This window comes from Papio anubis, chromosome 3 (genome assembly GCF_008728515.1).
Source record: "Papio anubis isolate 15944 chromosome 3, Panubis1.0, whole genome shotgun sequence".
In the NCBI taxonomy this organism is placed as follows: Eukaryota; Metazoa; Chordata; class Mammalia; order Primates; family Cercopithecidae; genus Papio; species Papio anubis.
The window spans coordinates 6,182,250-6,195,354 of record NC_044978.1 but is presented as its reverse complement, the minus strand read 5'-3'; the positions used below and the strand labels follow the sequence as shown (position 1 = coordinate 6,195,354).

The 13,105-nt window shown below is 39.9% G+C and overlaps 1 pseudogene; it reads right to left on the bottom strand.

Moving 5' to 3' along the window:
* Positions 1 to 6,762: 6,762 nt before the first annotated feature.
* On the bottom strand, positions 6,763 to 6,877 carry LOC116274374 (annotated as a pseudogene).
* Between the last annotated feature and the right edge of the window lie 6,228 nt (positions 6,878 to 13,105).

The following is a 13,105-nucleotide window of genomic DNA, read 5'->3' as shown; positions in this document are numbered from 1 at the left end:
ATTTTAGGTTTCACTTAATTGGCACACTTACTTTCTTAACCTCAACTTGGAACTGCAGGGTCTTTTCATGCTGTCAGGCAACGGTCTAGTGAGAGTTCCTGCAAGACAGGTAGATGTCTCTTCCTGAATCCCAGTGAGCAAATTTCCAGTCATGTGAGTACCATCTATAAAACATACTTGTAGGAGAACAGTGGTGTACACACAGTGGTGCTGACGTGGTGGGTGGCGGCAGTGGAAGGAGGGGGTTATGAATTTAATGTAACTAAAAGAGGGAGAATGAGCTGGCCCATGAGACAGGATATCTGAGCATTTCCCAGGCAGAGCTTGGTTCTCACTGACCGTTTGGGCTCTGAAAATGCTATTAAATGGCAAAACATGCAGAATAGCTTTGGTCTGGTTCTCTTAATAATTCCCTAGCTATTAGTAATTCTTTTTTCTCTTAGGACTTACAAATTACGTATTCACCATGACCCACATTTCTAAGCCTGTAAGAACAAGTTTCATCAGTCCCGTGAGCAGAAGGCTTAGCTTACATTGGGAGCTGACGCTGACCAGAGTTCCCCACTCCACCGCACCCTCCGCAAGGCGGAACTGAACATGTAAGATATTAGCACTGCGTATTTTCCCCGATAATAAAAATATTGACTTTATACTTGTATATTGCCGAAGGTTTTCTTGTCTACCCATTCCACCATCAATCATTTGGTACTGCACCGTCCTATACGGTAGCCAGGAGCCACATGCGACTGTTGGGCACCTGTAATGTGACCAGTCCAAGTTCACATGTGCTGAAAGTATAAAATACGCTCTAGATTTTGAAGACATAGAATAAAGAAAGTAAAATATTTCATGAATAATGTTTATATTGATTGTATGTAGAAACACTACTACTTGGATATAATGGATTAAATAAAACTCATCACCAAAATTAATTTTACTTGATTTCCTTTTGCTTTTCCAAACATGACTGTGAAAAGGTTTAACATTTCATGTGTGGCTCACATATTCCTGTTAGACAGCATGGACCTGGAAGTTGGCCTAGGGTCTTTTAGCACCAATTCCTTGCCCAGGTGTTTTGGTGAGAACACTTGATCACATCCACACCACTGTGAATTCCTCCACGTAGCTTCACAATCTTGCTGAAACGTCCAAGTGAGCAACTGTGTGTCGGTAGGATTAGAGCTGATAACTGGCTCCTGATCACAGCCTACCCTGGTGTGGGAAGGTGGCTGCGGAAGAGGTTACCGGACATGCTACAAGTCCTGCAGCTTCTCACTAGGGGAACGGAATTAAACTCCAGGGCCTGTGCCTGCAGAAGGCCAAGGACGTTCGTTCCACTCCACTGAAACTACAGCTCTAACCTTGAGCAAAAAATGTCACTGTCAGAAGAAATAAGATTAGGGGATCAACAGTGAAAAAAAACCAACTAAAAACTTTTTAATGTTGAGATTCCAGGATTAAAATTCTATTTCCCCATCACTGTTTGTCTACATAGCTGGTATTTCCTAGGCCCACACACGACAAGTCTCTTTTGTGGCTTGATCTCTGAAAGTTTTTACATACTTTGCCTTCCATTTAGTTAGACGGGATTTTGTTTCACTTTAATCATTTGGTGACTTGTAGAGTCATGAGTTCCTGTCATAATTAAATTAGTGGATTAGCATTAAATTATCTCTTCAGAGCAATGCAAAACATAATGTACAGGCATGTGCCGTACAATGACATTTCAGTCAATGACAGACTGCATGGACGATGGTAGGCCCGTAAGATTATAAAGGAGCTGAACAATTCCTCTTGCCCAGTGACATCAGAGCTACCATATTCATTGTCACATGGTAGTGTGATGCATTGCTCACATGTTTTTGTTGTAAATACTGGGCTGCCAGTCATACAAAAGTATCACACATACAATTATATACAGTACATAATACTTGATGATGGTAATAAATGACTATTTTACTGGTTTATGTATTTACTAAACTGTACTTTTTATCATTATTTTAGAGCGTATTCTGTCTACTTATTTAAAAAAGTTAAGTAAAACTCAGGCAGGTCCTTCAGGAGGGATCCGGAAGAAAGCATTGTTATCACCGGGGATGACAGCTGCGTGCCTGTTACTTCCCCGGAAGGCCTTCCAGTGGGACAGGATGTGAAGATGGAAGACAGTGATACTGATGATCCTACCTGTGTAGGCCTAGGCTAATGTGTGTGTTTGTGTGTTTTTCACCAAAAAAAGTTTAAAAAGCAAAAAATAAATAAATAAAAGTTAAAAACAGAAAAGAACTTAGAGACTAAGGATATAAAGAAAGAAAATATGTATATACAAGTCGCCGTACAATGCGTTTGTGTTTTAAGCTGTGTTATTACAAAAGAGTCAAAATATATTTTTAAAAAAGTTTATAAAGTAAGAAAGTTACAGTAAGCTAAGGTTAATTTATTGTTGAAGAAAGACATTTTTAAAATATATTTAGTGGCTAGGCACGGTGGCTCATGCCTGTAATCCCAGCGCTTTGGGAGGCCAAGGCGGGTGGATCACCTGAGGTGAGAAGTTCGAGACCAGCCTGGCCAACATGGTGAAACCCCATCTCCACTAAAAATACAAAAATTAGCTGGGAGTGGTGGCGCACACCTGTAGTCCCAGCTACTTGGAAGGCTGAGGCAGGAGAATTGCTTGAACCCAGGAGGCGGAGGTTGCAGTGAGCCGAGATCACGCCACTGCACTCAGGCCTGGGCAACAGAATGAGACTGTCTCAAGAAAAAAAAAAATTAGTGTAGCCTAAAAGTGTTTATAAAGTCTAGAGTGGTGTACAGCAATGTCCTAGGCCTTCACACTCACTCACCATTCACTTACTGACTTACCCAGAGCGACTTCCAGTTCTGCAAGCTTTATTCATCGTAAGTGCCCCATATATGTGTACCATCTTAAATATTTTATGCTGTACTTTTAATGTGCATTTTCTATGTTTAGATACACAAATACTTACCATTGTGTTACCACTGCCTACAATATTCAGTGTAGTCACGTGCTGTACAGATTTGCGGCCTGGGAGTAATAGGCTTTACCATACAGCCTAGGTATATAGTAGACCATTTAGATTTGTTTAAGTACACTCTTCGATGTTTTCACAACAACAAACTCACCTCATGACACGTTTCACCATAAGGTGATGTGTGACTGTATAGGGAAATGTTGTGTGTGGACTGTATGCTTATTTTTCCCCCAATTCATTTTGTCTCCAATGAACCATGTGTATTTAAATTACACTCTACCAAATAAGGTAGCTCTATTTCTATTTCTAATTTCTCCCCTTGTGATTTCACAATCAAGATTTAGTACTTGTCATTTGTGTTTTAATGAGGCCCTGTTCCTGGTCACGGCAGATCAGTTTTGCCCGGAGGTTTGATGCATTCCTCGACTGCGCTCTCTGTTTCCGGTACTCCGTCATTTTTATTTCCTCTTGTTCTGTCTGTCATGAAGGCATGTGATACAGAGATAGTATCCTCAAATGATAAAAAGATAAATGACTGTGATAGAATGATTTACCTACCATCCTGTTAAAGTTTCAGAGCTGGTCTTGAATGATTTGTATATGCACCGAAAAATAATGTCTATTTTGCTGTTGTTGGGTGGAATTTCAATGAGGTCCAGTTGGTTGATCATCTTGTTGAAATCTTGTGTACACTTATGGATTTGTGGTCTGTCTATTTTATCAATAACTAAGAGAGAGTGCTGAAATATTTCAGTATAGGCCGGTCGCAGTGGCTCACGCCTGTAATCCCAGCACTTTGGGAGGCCGAGGCGGGCAGATCACCTGAGGTCAGGAGTTCAAGACCAGCCTGGCCAACATGGTGAAACCCCGTCTCTACTAAAAATACAAAAATTAGCTGGACATAGTGGCAGGCGCCTGTAGTCCCAGCTACTTGGGAGGCTGAGGCAGGAGAATTGCTTGAACCTGGGAGCCGGAGGTTGCAGTGAGCTGAGACTGCATCATTTTACTCCAGCCTGGGCGACAAAAGCAAAAAAAAAATGTCTCAAAAAATCAAAAACAAAAATGAAATATTTCAGTGTAATTGTGGAATTGCCTATTTCTCCTTTCAATTCTACCAGTTTTCCTTTATGCATTTTAAAGCTCTGTTATTATGTGCAAAAACATTTAAGACTGCTATTTTTTTTTATGACTTGACGCCTTTATCAATGTGAAATGACTCTGTTCATCTCTGATAATATTCCATGGTATGAAATCAACTTTGATATTTATGTAGTACTTCAGCTTTCTTTTGATTACTGTTATCATGGTGTATCTTTTTCCATCTTTTTACTTATAACTTTTTATTATTTTTGTATTTAAAATGCATTTATTATAAGCAGCATATAGTTGGGTCTTTTTTTACCTTCAATTCTGATTTGTCATTTAATGACTGGTAGTCCATTTACTTTTAATGCGATTATTAATATAGTTAGGTTTAACCTACCATCTTACTATTTGTTTTCTATTTATTGCATTCCCCATTTTGCCTTCTTATGAATTTGTTTAGTATTTTCTATGATTTCATTTATCTGTTTGCTGGTTTGTTAGCTATACCTCTCTTTTTTTAATGACTGATTTAGGGTTTATAGTATATATCGGGGGTTGGCAAACTATAGCCCCTGAGCCAAATCTGCTAGTTTTACCTGTTATTGTAAATAAAGTTTTATTGAAATACACCCACACCCATTAGAGTATTTATTGCCTCTGGCTACTTGTACACTACAACAACAGTATTGAGGGTGGGTGCAGTAGCTCACGTCTATAATCCCAGCACTTTCGGAGGCTGAGGTGGGAGGATCACAGGAATTCAAGACCAGCCTGGGCCACATAGGGAGACCCCATCTCTACCAAAAAAAAATTAGCTGGGTGTAGTGACACACACCTGTAGCCCCAGCTACTTGGGAGGCTGAGATGGGAGGATTGCTTGAACTCAGGAGCTTAAGGCTGCAGTGGGCTGTGATCACGCCACTGAACTACAGCCTGGATAACAGAGTGAAGCCCTGTGTCAAAAAAAAAAAAAAAAAGTAAAAATAAAAATAAAATAGAATAAGAAAACAGTAGAATTGAGTAATTGTGACAGAGACCGTAAGGCCTTCAAAGACTAAAATATTTACTACCTGACCCTTTACAGAAAATGTTTGCCAACCCCTGATAAGCATTTTAACTTATCATAATCTACCATCAAGTAATGTCATGCCGTTTCACATATACTTGCAACAATAAATTCAAATCCTGGATTGGCCTTTGTGCTCTTGTCAAAATTTTACTTTATTTATAAGGCCCACAATGCATTGTGGTTATTTTTGCTTTACAAAATTATGTTTCAAAGATTGTTTTTAAATACAAAAAAAGAGTCTTTTATATTAACCTCCCCTGCACCCCCCCATGCCCCTTACAGAATGACCATTTCTGGTGTTCTTTATTCCTTTTTATAAAACTAGATTTCCTAAGGGACTTCTCTTAACATTTCTTATAGTGTAGGTCTACTGGTGATTAATTCTTCTGGTTTTGTATGTCTGAAAAAGTCTTTATTTTGATTTTGCTTTTGAAGACATTGTTACTGGATATAAAAATCTAAGTTGACAGTGTTTTTTGTTTTGTCTTTTAGTACTATAAGGGTGCTTTGCCAATATCTTCTGGTTTGTATTATTTCTAACAAGAAGTTTGCTGTCATTCTTATCTTTATTCCTCCATACCTGTATCTTCTTCCTGGTTGCTTTTTTTTCCTTTTTATTAGTAGATTTAACAACTTGATTTTGATATATTTTATCATCATCTTCTTTACATGTCTTGTGTTGGGATTTGTTAAGTTTCTTAAACCTGTGGATTAATAGTTTGTATTAAATTTGGAAATGTTTTGGTTATTCTTTCTTCAAATTTTTTTATGATCCTCTGCTTCCTCTTCCCACCAGACTCCCGTTACACAATTACACGTATGTTAGACTAACTGCAGTTGTCCCATAGTTCGCTTATATTTTATTCTTTTTTTCAGTCTTTTTTTCTCTCTGTATGTTTTAGTTTGGACAGTTTGTACTGCTATATATTCACATTTACTAATCTTTTCTTCTGCACTTTCTAATCTGTTATTAATTTCATCCAATATATTTTTTAGTTTGGACATTTAGTTTTATTTCTAAAAGTTTTAATTGGGTCTCTAAAAATATTTCCCATGTCTCTTTTTAACATGGGCATACTTTTCTCTACCATCTTGAACATATAGGATATAGGTATAGTTACTATCTTAAAGTCCTTGTCCACTTATTCTATTATTTGTCTCATTTCTGGGTCTGTTTATGTTAATTTTTCTGCCAATTAATTTTCATCCATTTCCCCAATATAACTTTTTTTCTTGAGCATTTTTTTTTTTTTTCCTGTTGCCCAGGCTGGAGTGCAATAGCACGATCACAGCTCACTGCAGCCTCAACATCTCGGGCTCAAGCAATTCTCCCACCTCAGCCTCTCAAGTAGCTGGGACTACAGGCACATATCACCACGCCCAGCTAATGTTTAAATTTTTTGTAGAATGCGGTCTTGCTATGTTGTCAGGGCTGGTCTCGAACTCCTGAACTCAACTGATCATTCCACCACAGCCTCCCAAAGTGCTGGGATCGTAGGTGTGAGCCATAATGCTCAGCCTTCTTGAGTATTTTGAAAGAAATCTCAGACAACATGTGTCTTGTAAATACTTCAGTGTGCATGTCTAAGTGATAATTAGTAAATATTTTTTTTTCCACATTGGATGGGTAATGTGGTGCTGATGTAGTAACAAGGTTTGAGGGAGGCTGATCTGCTGATCTCACACATTAACATGAAAATGAAATAACCATACTTATGAACCACAAAAGGATAGTAAATACTTTAAAAAACATCATCCCTTTGCTATTTATCGCTTAAGAAAACTAATAACCATTCCTGAATATAATCTAATATTCAGATCATACATGAATTGCTCTACTTCATCTTAAAAATGCCTTTTTACAGACGATTTGTTTGAATCAGGATACAATGAGAATCACAAATTGGCTGCTATATCTCTAAGTCTCTTTTATTCTGTAAGTCTCTTTTCCACATGCTATAGTATGTTAAAGAAAATGGGTCATTTGTCTGCAGACTCCCACAATCTACATTGGCTGATTGTTTCCTTGTGGTATCATTTGACTTGTGCTGCAAACCCTTGTATCCTCTGGAAATTGATAGTTGGACCTAGAGGTCTAAGTGATAGGCTCAGGCTGAATTTTACAGGTAAGAACCCTCCATATGAACCTTGTGCAATTTTTTGGCATCATGTGGTACATTGTCCCATTTTTAGAAAGGCCAAGATTGGTCAGTATGTGCTGGATGTGCCCCACTGATGCCTCCACTGGGAATGTCCACCAACATTTCATCCCATGTTTTGGCTTGCATCAGAGAAGAAAAATTTATTTTGTTTATTTTTGTTTTATTTATTTATTTATTTTTGAGATGGAATTTTGCTCTTGTTGCCCAGGATGGAGGGCAATGGCATAATCCTGGCTCACCACAACCTCTGCCTCCCAGGTTCAAGCTATTCTCCTGCCTCAGTCTCCCAAGTAGCTGGGATGACAGGCGTGCACCACCACGACCGGCTAATTTTTGTATTTTTAGTAGAGACAGGGTTTCTCCATGTTGGTCAGGCTGGTCTCGAACTCCTGACCTGAGGTGATCCGCCCAACTTGGCCTCCCAAAGTGCTGGTATTACAGGCATGAGCCACCGCACCCGGCCAAAGAAACAATTTTTACTCTAATTATGAAGATAGGCAGGGCCAGTATTTTTAGGCACAGATCTGCTTGAAATAGAACAGAGGTGGCTATGGGAACACTCTTGGTTCAGGCTCAGGCAGCATCCCTGTCTCCATGGCTTCTCTGTTCATTCACCCATTTGCCTGCCAGTTGGGCTATACACTTATCAGAGAGGGCCAGTGGCCTGCTACAGTATCCGTAACATTATTCCAATGTAAGTCCTCACCAGAGGGTTTGTGGGAAGCCACATGAGAAACTAGAATTTTCATACTGGAAATTAAGGACAGTTGGGGAGAGGGGCTGATAAAATAGCCTTGAAAAAGACTCTTTAGCATGAAATAGTTATTCTATTCTTTTGAGGGTTAAATATCCTTTATTTGATGAAATCATGTTAATGTAGTTGGTAAATGGCCAAATACAAAGTTGGCAAGTTTATTTTACTGATCTGTGAAATAAAAAAGTTTCAGAAACAAGTGAAGATAATCCTCAATCTAGGAAGTATATGAGAACCTCCAGGTAGCATGCACTTTTAATATTTTTCCAAGAGGACATGGCTTAGGAAAGAAAAAAGATTGGGAAACGCTGCTCTAAAAAACAATGGAATTAGCATGATGAACATTAATCTATCAGATGACAAAGGTAACTATAACTGGCAACATCTTTTTTTTTTTTAATCCACAAAGGTCCACTACCGGCCATATGGGGTGGCTCACGCCTGTAACCCCAGCACTTTGGGAGGCTGAGGTAGGCGAATCACGGGGTCAAGAGATCGAGACCATCCTGGCCAACATGGTGAAACTCTGTCACTACTAAAAATACAAAAATTAGCTAGGGGTGGTGGTGGGCGCCTGTAGTCCCAGCTACTCCGGAGGCTGAGGCAGGACAATCGCTTGAACCCGGGAGGCAGAGGTTGCGGTGAGCCGACATCATGCCACTGCACTCCAGCCTGGTGACAGAGCAAGATCCCGTCTCAAGAAAAAAAAAAAAAGGTCCACTATCACTCAATACCACATTAAAAATAAATAGCCACGTTGAAGTACCACGTAACACCCATAAGGATGGCTATGATGAAAAAGAGATACAGTAACAAGTGTTGGTGAGGGTGGAGAAATTGAAACCTTCATACGCTGTGGGTGGGGACATAAAATGGTGTAGGCACCATGGAAAACAGTTTGGCAATTCCTCAAAGGGAGATATGGAGTTGCCATGTGACCAAGCAATTCCATTCTTAGTTCTATACTTAAGAGAACTTCAAGCCTATGTTCACACAAAACTTGCACACAAATGTTCATAGCAGCGTTAACCACAATAGCTAAAAAGCTTTAACAGCCCAAATGTCCAGGAACTGAAGAATGGATAAATAAAATGTGATCTATCCACACAATGGAATGTTATTCAGCAATAAAAATAAATGCAGTGTTGATACATGCTACAACATGGATAAACCTTGAAAACATGATGCTCAGCGAAAGAAGCCAGTCACAAAGGACTACATATTGTATAATTTCATTTATAGGAAATGTCCAGAGTAATCAAATCCAGGACTGGGTGCAGTGGCTCACGCCTGTAATCCCAGCACTTTGGGAGGCTGAGGCGGGAGGATCACGAGGTCAGGAGTTCAAGACCAGCCTGGCCAACGTGATGAAACCCCTTCTCTACTAAAAATACAAAAAAATAGCCAGGCGTGGTAGCACATGTCTGTAGTCCCAGCTACTCGGGAGGCTGGAGCGGGAGAATTGCTTGGACCTGACTGCACTCCAGCCTGGGGGACAGAGTGAGACTCCATCTCAAAATAATAATAATAATAAAATCAAATCCAGAGACACAAAGTAGATTGCGTTTCCTAGAGTGTGAGAGGCAAGGGAGGAGGGAGATGGGAAATGACTGCCAGTGGGTATGGAGTTTCTTTGGGGACGAGAAAATGTTCGACAATGATTTCAGGATGGTCGCACAACTCTGTGCATATATTAAACCCACTAAATTATATACTTTATACATTGTATGGTATGTAAAATACATTTTAATAAAGCTGTTATAAAATAAAAAACAGCCTTTTGAATAAATATCGCCTTAAAGACATGAAATGTTTCACTCATCTGCCACATAGAATCTCAAGGATTAGAGATTTACAAAGTTAGAATGGATTACTGGCCTTTTCATCCTCTTTCTCCATTTTTAAAATTTTAATTTAAATTAACAAGACTACCCATTTATTAAGTAACAATGAAAGACAACTCTACCAATGTAACTGGTATGAATAAATCCACTAGAAAGATAAAGTTAGAATGAATCTAATTTGTTAATTCATTTGTTTAATGAACAAAGATTTGGAATAAATGGTGTTACATAAACCCATTTCCTGAATTAAGAATAGGGAATATAAAATATCCTAAAGCCTATAGAGAATAGTGAGCTATCGTTTTAATTTTATGACAGTTTTAAAAAGAGGCAGATGAGAATGAGAGCTGTGGACATAAAGAGGCAGGGAAACTAGTGTTACTAGAATCAGTGGCTCCAGTATAAATCGGACCAGAAAACACTCCTTAAGATAGAATCCTTCAGGGTCGGGAGGAACATGAACCTATGAAAAGCATCTCTCCGAAATTCCTAGTCAGAGATAATATATGAAGAAAGCATGCTGTCTACTAAAGAACTAGTGACTGATAGCATATGACCACAAGTGTTTTAAACTATGGACAGTGAGAGTTTGAAACACAGAATATCAAATACTATGTTGTGAATTCAAAATGCAAAAGGAGGCCGGGCGCGGTGGCTCAAGCCTGTAATCCCAGCACTTTGGGAGGCCGAGACGGGTGGATCACGAGGTCAGAAGATCGAGACCATCCTGGCGAACACGGTGAAACCCCGTCTCTACTAAAAAATACAAAAAACTAGCCGGGCGAGATGGCGGGCGCCTGTAGTCCCAGTTACTTGGGAGGCTGAGGCAGGAGAATGGCGTAAACCCGGGAGGCGGAGCTTGCAGTGAGCTGAGATCCTGCCACTGCACTCCAGCCCGGGCGACAGAGCGAGACTCCGTCTCAAAAAAAAAAACAAAAAAAAAAAAAAACAAAAAAAAACACAAAATGCAAAAGGATTGTATTAGTAAAATCAGTCCTGAGGTCATTACTGAAAATTCCAGAAGGTTCAGAGGGAAAAATAAATAGGCAGAAATTTCTACAGCAGCCCTTTCTGATTCAGGCAGAGCTGGTAGACATGTGACTCTCGCCTGTCATCCAGGGAGGCCAGGACCATGACAAGATTCAAAGCCACTCCAGAGCAAGAGTCCCCAACCACTGGGCCACACTGAAGTTTCCTCTGTATTTACAGCTGCTCCCATCACTCGCATTACTGCCTCAGTTCCACCTCCTCAGATCGGTGGCACATTACATTCTCGAAGAAGCGAGAACCCTTTTGTGAATGGCACATGTGAGGGATCTGAGTTGTGTACTCCTTAATGAAAATCTAATGCCTGATGATCTGTCACTGTCTCCCATCACCCCCAAATGGGACTGTCTAGTTGCAGGAAAGCAAGCTCAGGGTTCCCACTGATTCTACATTATGGTGAGTGTATAATTATTTCATTATGTATTATAATAGAAATAAAGTGCACAATAAATGTAATGCACTTGAATCATCCCGAAACTATCCCCCCAACCTCCAGCCCCGTTCATGGAGAAATTGTCTTCCATAAAACCAGTGCCTGGTGCCAAAACAGTTGGCGACCACTGCTGCAGAGAGAGGATAGAAGACCCCCAAATCAGCCAAGAGCAACAACAACAAAAACAGAGAAGGTTGGCTTTCGGCCAAGTTTGCTTTATTTATTTATTTATTTTTATTTTTTAGACAGAGGTTCACTTTGTTGCCCAGGCTAGAGTGCAATGGTGCCATCTTGGCTCACTGCAACCTTCACCTCCTGGATTCAAGCAATTCTTCTGCCTTAGTCCCCTGAGTAGCTGAGACTACAGGCGTGCACCACCACAACCAGCTAATTTTTGTATTTTTAGTGGAGACAGAATGTCTCCACATGTTGGCCGGGCTGGTCTTGAACTCCTGAGCTCAAGCGATCGGCCTGCCTCAGCCTCCCAAAGTGCTGGGATTACAGGCATGAGCCACCACGCCCAGTCCTTTAACCAATATTGACGGCTTATCACATAGAGAGCTCATGCTCTACTGACCTGTAACTATGAGGCAAAATTTGCCCAGAAAATGGAGGTTCCTGAAAGATGGTTGGACCTCCAGGTATTTCAAGAAACAATTTCAACCTCTGCAACTTCCAGAAGAGACACACAAGAAACAAACAAACAGAATGATAGAGAAAGACTTTCCTGAGGCAAAATTCTCAATCTGTGACCTTTTAAGATCCTGCTCAAAAGATTTTAAAGCCAGGTTGTGCTTTGATAAGTAAAGACATACAGTTCCTTTGTAATTGTCCTAAAGGATTAAATGAGGTTAAATTTAATGCCCCCAAATCCATAAGGCCTTATTATGGACTCCATGAATTAATTTTTTCAAATTGCTGTTTGTTTGGAGAGCCCGTTCTGTGTCTCCTGCAAGCTGGTCAAAGAACATTTGGTACTGGCTCCGAAAGGGCTCTGTCAAGTCACGGGAGACTCTATTTCCATTTAACATGTGGCAATTAATTCTCGCAAAAGACTGTGCCTGACAGCTTAAATGGTGTTGTGTAAGAAGACAGAGTGCAATTTGGTGGTGTATCAATTTACAGTTGTGTTAGCATATTTTTACATGAGCCATAAATCTTGCAGATTCACCAACTCTCAGCTTAATTTACAAGCTTTCGTTTCTGGGAGCACATCCCACTGCACAGTCCCACCTCCTTGGTGTTGTAACAGCTTTCTTGAGATCTTCACTTCAGAAGTTGACAAGGTGTCCAAGATGAACCCGTAATCATGTTACAGAGCGGGAGGAACATGCGAGCCAGACTATTTATAACTCTGCCCTTTTAATAGTCACGTTCAGCACTATGCGGCCTTAACCTAAAGTTATCGATCTAAATGACCTAGTTCTGAACTGAGACTTTTCCATTTTTAGAGTTAAATTATAATTTGTAGTCATCCATTAATACTTTAAAACCCTCAAATGTTTAATCGTTGTATTGAGATGTGATTCATATATCATACAATCACTTATTGAAAGCGTACAATCTGACTGGGCGAGGTGCCTCATGCCTACAAGCCCGACACATTGGGAGGCCAAGGTGGGAAGATTGCTTAAGGCCAGGAGTTTGAGACCAGCCTGGGAAACATAGCAAGACTCTTTCTATATAAAATAAATAAATAAATACATACATATATAACATA